General features: G+C 47.9%; 1 long non-coding RNA gene across 1 annotated transcript; it reads left to right on the top strand.

The window, feature by feature from the left end:
* Window positions 1–1,495: 1,495 nt before the first annotated feature.
* LOC127301528 (uncharacterized) lies at window positions 1,496–4,117 on the top strand. The gene is made up of 2 exons (XR_011745431.1): window positions 1,496–3,544; window positions 3,670–4,117. It is a non-coding gene; the product is annotated as an uncharacterized lncRNA (long non-coding RNA).
* Window positions 4,118–7,533: the final 3,416 nt, after the last annotated feature.

The raw sequence follows: 7,533 nt of genomic DNA, 5'->3' as shown, positions 1-7,533 counted from the left end.
TAAAGGCCCGTCCACGTGGGCGCCAGGCGACCGTCGGGGCGGAGGACCTTTAGTCGCAGTTCTTCTGGCCAACCGCGACTAAAGGCCGCCGCAGGTTTAGGGTTTTAGGCCCCCCCTAAACCTGTTTTCTGTTTAATTTTTATTGTTTTATTTCTTTTGTGCTTTATTGTAATTTTGAAGGAGTTTCACATATTCTACGGTACTACATATATACATGCATATGAATGTACAATTTCAAACAAATTTGAAATTAGAACCAAAAAGAATTCAAGAGGAATATACAATATATATTCAATATCATCGGATGACCATATACAAGTTTGAAGAAGTTTTCATACATAATTTAATGCATGTATAGTTCTACGTCCTCGCAATGGTGTTCTCCTTTAGGATCGAGGACTTCCCTCCTGAACCATCCAGCTAGTTCCTCTTGAAGTGGTCGGAAGCGAGCTTCTGGACTAAGCATCATCCGGAGGTTATTCCTCTGAGCATTGAGATCACTCGGAACGCGCTCAGAGGTGTATCTCCGGATCATCTCACAGACATAGTATCCACACAGATTGGTTCCCGGTGGCTGAATATCGCCACCATTCTTAGCCTTTGACCGCATGAAATGTAGCTCTATTTTGAATTCACCGACCTTTGTATCTGAGAACCGTCTCCAAACCCTACGAGGCAAAGAAAATTAAATGAACAAGAGAGTTATTAGTTAATTACTTGAAGCTTAATTAGGAAATGAACGAAATAGGCCGATCGATATAGAGCGCAAATGAATGAAAACAATTACTTTTGAATCATTTGTCTCATGTCGGCCCAAAGCGCCTTATCCATATTCAGAGAGTCGTGGACGAGACATTCTGATTTGTCAACATTAATTACTAGCAGAATCCAGTGGAACCTGCGGACACGATACATGCACAGTACGTCATGCATAACTCATCGATTAGCCGGCCACATACCATGCATGGAGTAAACAAAAGAGAATGTGCTCAAGACATAAACACTCACCCAAAATGGTAAGGAAATAGAATATCACTTTTGAGTTCCCGCTTATCAAGAAACCGCCACGGTCTTCCTCCACGTCGGCGGGGGTGATGCTTTGTAACGTATATCCATTAACGATGTGTGGGTCAATGAACCTAACATCATGGATGTTCCTTACTCGCATTCCTTATTCTTCATTCTGCATGTATAATAGCGGACACTACAATCTCGTTAGGTCATATATATATATATATATATATATATATATATATATATATATATATATATATATATATGGAATATATATATATATATATATATGGAAAATAGTGGGCTACCATGGGTGGTAGCTATGCATATACATCCAACCATTAGATCTTCTATAGGGAGCATGAAACTGCATAGAGAGAGCACAAATTATTAACAGAAGTATCCAACGCCGTCACGCCGGGAATTACATATCTACTCATTAGTTATCTGCCATAGCCATTAGGGCATGCCCAATGCATAGCCCTAGGGGTGTTGCCTCACACCTTTATCTAGGTTCGGGTGGTCCAAAGTAGGTTCGGATGAGGAGGTAGCCTCTTCATCAGGAGGCAACCTCTTCAGCCATAAAGTGAAAAATGTGAGAGAGAAAGAGAAAAACCAAATCAGCTTTTGAGAGAAAGACATATTAATGGGACCATAACATGGCATGCATATGTCAAAAGTTTTATCCAAGCCTAGTTGGACAGCTGCCTCCATTGCTCATGCCCTTATGTCTCCAACGCCCACCGTCCCCACACTCGTCCTTCCCCTTCCCAACCTCCGCCCACCTCCTTCCCTCCGGCGGCTGGCCGCACCTCCTTCCCCCCGGCGGCTGGCTGCGTCCCTGCGCCGCCTCCTCTCGCGTGGCAGAACCGCTTCTCTATCCAAATCCCTACTCCTCCCTCAAAAAAATCTTCACCATCCCCGCGTCCCCCTTTCTTCCTCTCTCCCTCACCTGGCTCCTGCCACTCCCACTGATGCAAGACTACCCCTGCCTCACAGAGCTTGGGGATAAATCAAGGCGGCGTGTGGGTCGGGGAGAGGGAAGGAGGCGGGCAGGAGCATGGTTGTGGAGGCCTCGCGGCGAGCGGCGAGGTCGGCTGGCGCCTGCCCTCGTCCTCCATCCGGCACAGCTACGGCGTTCCCGCACGGCACCCGTTCCCCCGCACCACCGCACGCACCAACTACCCCGCGAAATCAGCAGCTCATCCCCGCAGGTCATCCACTCTGCCTCTTTGCGGTTCTTGCCAGGGAAAAACCGCGCCACCTCCACCGCGAATCCACCAGGGGCGACTCCCACCGTGTCCTTCTTTTCTCTTTCCTGCCTCTATTTGATTTTGTGTTCTTTAACGTTTCTTAATTTTTTCCTGGTCTTAACTTGCCCTTTTTATCGGATCTTTGTTAGCTTGTGGGGTGGCTGTGTGATTAGACAAATGGATTTGAGGTTGGATTTCCTTGTTGCCTCCGTAAGTTGGAATTGAGGTCGAATTTGCTGTACGCGATACGGTGCTGGTCCTTGGAGGCGACCCCATCCCTGCGTATCAGTATCACGCACAAGAGGTCAGGGAGAGCTGAGGTCCCAGGAGAGGACTGGAGCTCCTCCCGGCCGCGCGGCGTTTCTCCCAACCGTCGCCGCGCGTGATTCCTCTCGGTGGCGCGCCATTCTCGTGCCGTCGGCCGCTCGCTCTTCCTCCCGACGTCAGACCGCCCGACTCCTGATTAGGCCCTAAGTCACCGCAGCCCAATCTCGCCAGTCGTCTCCATGATTTTTGGACTTCACTATCTTGCTTTGTGTTCTGCTCCGTCCAGATGTTTTTGTGGATTTTGTGCTAATGGTTAGTATTGATTAGCATGGCAGCAAAACAGCTACGTATTTATGTATTCTCCTCAGAAAGGAAGCAATCGTTTTTGTTCAGCTTTGTTTAGCGCACTGGATGTGCCTATGTGAGGGAGATCAGTTCTTCTTCTTAGATCTCTTCTAATTTTCTCCAGCCTCCAGGGATTTAGTTTTGATCTGGTCCAAACATACTGCTGAAACTTTTGGGTCGTTGACTCCGGATGCCCTCTATGGATCATTATTTGTTGAATTTCTTGCCAATCACCCGAATGGTATGTACTAAGTGTGTTTCTCAATTTTACATTCCCCTTTTTTTCCTGATCTGCACTTTGCTTTTTTTTTTCTGACCTTACTCCGTTAAATTATGGGGTTTGCTGTGTACATGGATTTTAGGTTGATGTTTCAAAATCGATCAAACAAAAAGCAAGTGGTGATGAGTTGATATGAAAGGGGGATTTATGTTTTGCCCCGGTTTACTTATGGCCTTTATGGTTTGCCCCTATTTAGTTTGCAATCGATTTTTTGCCCCTGTTTACCTTGATGATTTGACCTTTCTCAGTTAATCTAAATTATTTCCCCTCCTCTGTTCTCAGCCACGGTGGCGCTTGCCACTGCATCCTCACCACCACTTATTTCCGGCCATAGTCTGGTCAATCCTGGTCAGCTGAGGGCAAATGGAGACAGGGGTAGCGGCGGGTAAGCAGCAGCTGAACAAGCGTCACCACGGCGGCGACCTGATTTGGGTCATGGTGCACTGTTTGGTATCGTTATTTTGCTTGCATTCATCAATAACATATTGTGGAATTTTCTTAATATGACAGCCTACTATCGGTATCGGCCGTATCGATTGGTGCACAGCATACACGGGGCTGGCTTTGACGGAATTGAAAGAAACACAGCTCCCCTTGTTAATGGACGCGTTCCCGTGCTGGATAGAAATAAGCCAACATATTTAATAGATACAAGCTTGTCGAGGAGTTTGCCACAGATGCCTATGCAGGCTGATCCCTACCTAAGATTAACCAGAAAAGATCGCCACAGGAGGCTCTGTGATGATCGCATTTTCCTACAGAATAGTTTGTGTTTCCGAGTTTTTTTTTAGATAGCCGCTGTGTAGTTTGATCCTCATTCCTACATTTTATGTTTCGGAAAATCTGACCGTACCGTGTGTTAATTGTCATTTTATGTAAAAAAGCATACCGTGACGTATGATGGTTGGCGTTCAATAAATCTGCCTTGCGTGGATGAGCAAATTTAATGTTTTTTTTACCGTGCCTTGGCTTGTTTGTCAAATTGGAAACCAGAATCTTGGGGTCGAAAATTGATAGCAACATGCGATCAGATTCTCACCGCACCGTACCGTATGCAATGTGTGAAAAACAAACCAAAAAGACAACCTAGCTTCGGCGTGGCACCCATGCCATAGAATTTTATCAATTTGGGGAAAAAAAACGTCAAGCTAACATCGGCACTACACTGGTGAAAGTACACCTACACATACCTACCGTTCAGACAAGAAATTGTCATTTCCATACCAAAACGACAAGCTAGCATCGGTATGGTAGCCATGGCACTGAAATTTTGTTTTTTTTTCATTATGATTCAACGGTTAGTTTTTGGCAAGGAAGGTTCAAACTCACATACCATATTCTGTAACGGAGTTACATGAGAGGATGGACTCTTTTCTTTGATCTGCACCTGGAGAGAGTTGGAGCCCCACTATCCAACGGTTGCTATCCTATGCATAGCTACCACCCTTGGTAGAAAATCCGCGTCGATATATATATATATATATATATAGTGCAGGCAATATGAACGAGATGGGGTAGAAATAAATCACTTACAGAACGTAGCGACTGATGATAGATTTGTCGAGCTCGCGCAGATTGAAAAGCTGGAACAATTCACTCAGATGAATTTGTACAGAGTAATGTTTGAAGTGATGCTCATATCCAACTTCCGCATAAATATAATCTTTGGCGTTTTTATTTTCTATGTAACCCTTGTACCATTTCAGCAGACCTTTCATTTGTGGAGGTAGATCCTCTTCCTGCGCAGGCTCGACGAGAGGCCCATTCTTCACATATGTAAGTACTACCTCCTTCACTGGCGCCTCATCAAGGCCTAACAGTTCACGAAGAGTAATACCTAAGTTGGCCGCTTGTTCTCTGGCACTCGTTACAGTCAATCCCTGTGCTGCCGCAGCTTCTATGATATCGGGGGCATCCGGACCGGCGGCTGTCACTATAAGCGGGGCAATCGATTGTTTACTTTGTTCCCCGAGCTGGGCAACTCGTTTCCCGCTTTGTGCACTTTGTAATTCCGCTTTCTCGGCCTCCTCTTTCTTCTCCTTGAACATGCGTGCCTGATTACGAAGTTCACGTGCATAGTCGTCACGCAGATTCTTCGCGGCTTGGGACGGTGTGTTCAAAAATGACTTAGCCCACTTCTTTTGCTCATCAGAAAATACTGGCTTGGGCTCGGGCTCTCTTTTCTTCTTGCAGTCCACCTTCCATTTCTCATATTCAGCAGTCGCGGCCGCCTCGACTTCCTCGGCACTACGTTCCCAAGGCCTCGTGGGGAGAGGCTTCAGTGATGGCTCCGGTACCTTTGTTTTCTTAGGTACATAAGGGTCCGGGTTAATAATCCAGGACTGCTGCTTCTGCTTCTTCGCCGGAGGTGGATTGGGGGGCGGCGTGCGCCACCCGCCCGGGCGGACTAGGGGCGGCTGCTTACCCGCCGGAGGTGAATTGGGGGGCGGCGTCGGCTGACGTGAAGGAGGTGTAGGTGAAGCACCACCACCACCACCGCCACCACCGCCACCACCACCACCGTAGGGGGGTGGACTTGTTGGCGCCTCGCCTGGAAACTTGATAAACTTTTTTTGCCATAGAATGAACTGGCGCTTGACATCTCCAAGTCTTCTCGCCCCTTCAGGTGTAGCAATGTCAATGTCCAGGTCCTCAAACCCTTGGACTATGTCCTCCACCGTGACACGAGCATAGCCATCTTGAATGGGGTTGTTGTGGTGGAGTGCTCCAGGTGGTAAAGCACTGCCGATGGCTACCTTCATGGACATGTTCCCGATAGGATAATACAGATGACATTCTTTCATCTCCTTTATATCGTCCACGGGGTAGCGAGGAGGCTCCGGTGCAGTAATTTCGACCACCAGAGGCTCCGGTGCAGTAATTTCGATCGTCGGTGCACCAGCCGGTGGGGCCTCCGTGGAAGCCACGCTGCTTCTCCGCTGCTGGCTTCCGAGATCCAATGGATGATCTTCATCTTTGCTTGAGCTGCAACTCTTTCGGCTACTAGTACACTCACGGTTTTCTTCATCACATCCATTTCCGATGCCAACCGCGCCACAACATCTGCTTCCCGATCCATCTTTCTCTTACGACTTCTGTAACCGTACGGGTCATCGTTCTGGGGGAACCCTACTGAAAGATCGAGATGTCGCCTAGAGGGGGGGGTGAATAGGCAATTACAAACTCTTGCGGATTTGTCTTGTATGAATGCGGAATTAAACTATCGTTTAGTTTACAAGCACAAACCCTAAATATGCTAAGCTCAACTAAGTGTAACAATAGCAACTAGAGCTAAGCAAGATAGGCACAAGATATATGTAGCACAAGTGATAGCAAGATATATGTACTTCAAGCACGATGGCTATCACAAGGAAAGAGAGCTCGGGTATAGAAATAACCGAGGCACGCGGAGACGAGGATGTATTCCCGTGTTCCCTTGCTTTGCAACAAGGTACATCACGTTTGGAGGAGTGGAGGTCCCACGAAGGATTCCCCGCGCCACGAAGGCTCACCCTATTCTCCGAACCACACCCACGAAGGATAATGGCCCTTTCCTTATGGTTAGCTTTTCCTCCGCTCCGGAGATGGCAAGCTCCACAACCACTTTACAAGCTCCACGAAGGAGAAGCCCGGGCCTCTTCACAATCTTCTTGAAGAGATCACCGGAGCACCAATCACCAAGCCAACTAGGAGGTCACCCTCCAAGAGTAACAAGCTCACGGTCTCTCACTCGAACAAATCGTGGTGGAGAGCTCAACACTATGCAATGATGCAAAGCAAGAACACCGGAGGTGTTCAAGTCCTTCACACTCAAATCCCACCAAAGCAACGAATGCTAGGATGAGATTGGAGAGGAAGAACAAGGGGGAAAGTCAACCAAAGACTCCAAGATCTAGATCCCAAGAGATTCCCTCACTTAGAGAAGAAACGGTTTGGTGGAAGTGTAGATCTAGATCCCCTCTCTCAAATCCTCAAATATGAGCAAGAATGGTTGGAGGATTCAAGGGGAAGAGCAAGTTCTTCAAATAGTAGCAATGGAGGAGAGAGAATGGGAAGAACTACTCAGCCCAAGGTGGAAGAAGGGCTATTTATAGCCCAAGAGCAAATATAACCGTTGGGGAAAAGTTGGGCTGAGTCAGCCGTCGAGGAGGCCGGTCAGCGGGGCCAGGACCGGGCCGTCCGGTTCAGGACCGATCGAGGCAGACCTGAGCCAAGGCCATCCGGTCCACAGACCGGTCGACCGGGCTAGTGGACCGGACCAAGCTGAAAAGCTTCTTTGGATAGTGCCGGATGGCACCGGTCCAGGGGCCGGTTTGAACCGGGCCATCCGGTCAGACGGCCGGTCACGCCGGGCTAGAAACCGGACCAAGATTA

This window comes from Lolium perenne, chromosome 5, assembly GCF_019359855.2.
Source record: "Lolium perenne isolate Kyuss_39 chromosome 5, Kyuss_2.0, whole genome shotgun sequence".
Lineage (NCBI taxonomy): Eukaryota > Viridiplantae > Streptophyta > Magnoliopsida > Poales > Poaceae > Lolium > Lolium perenne.
Note: the sequence above shows the minus strand (reverse complement) of the source record. Positions and strands in the feature narration are given on the sequence as shown.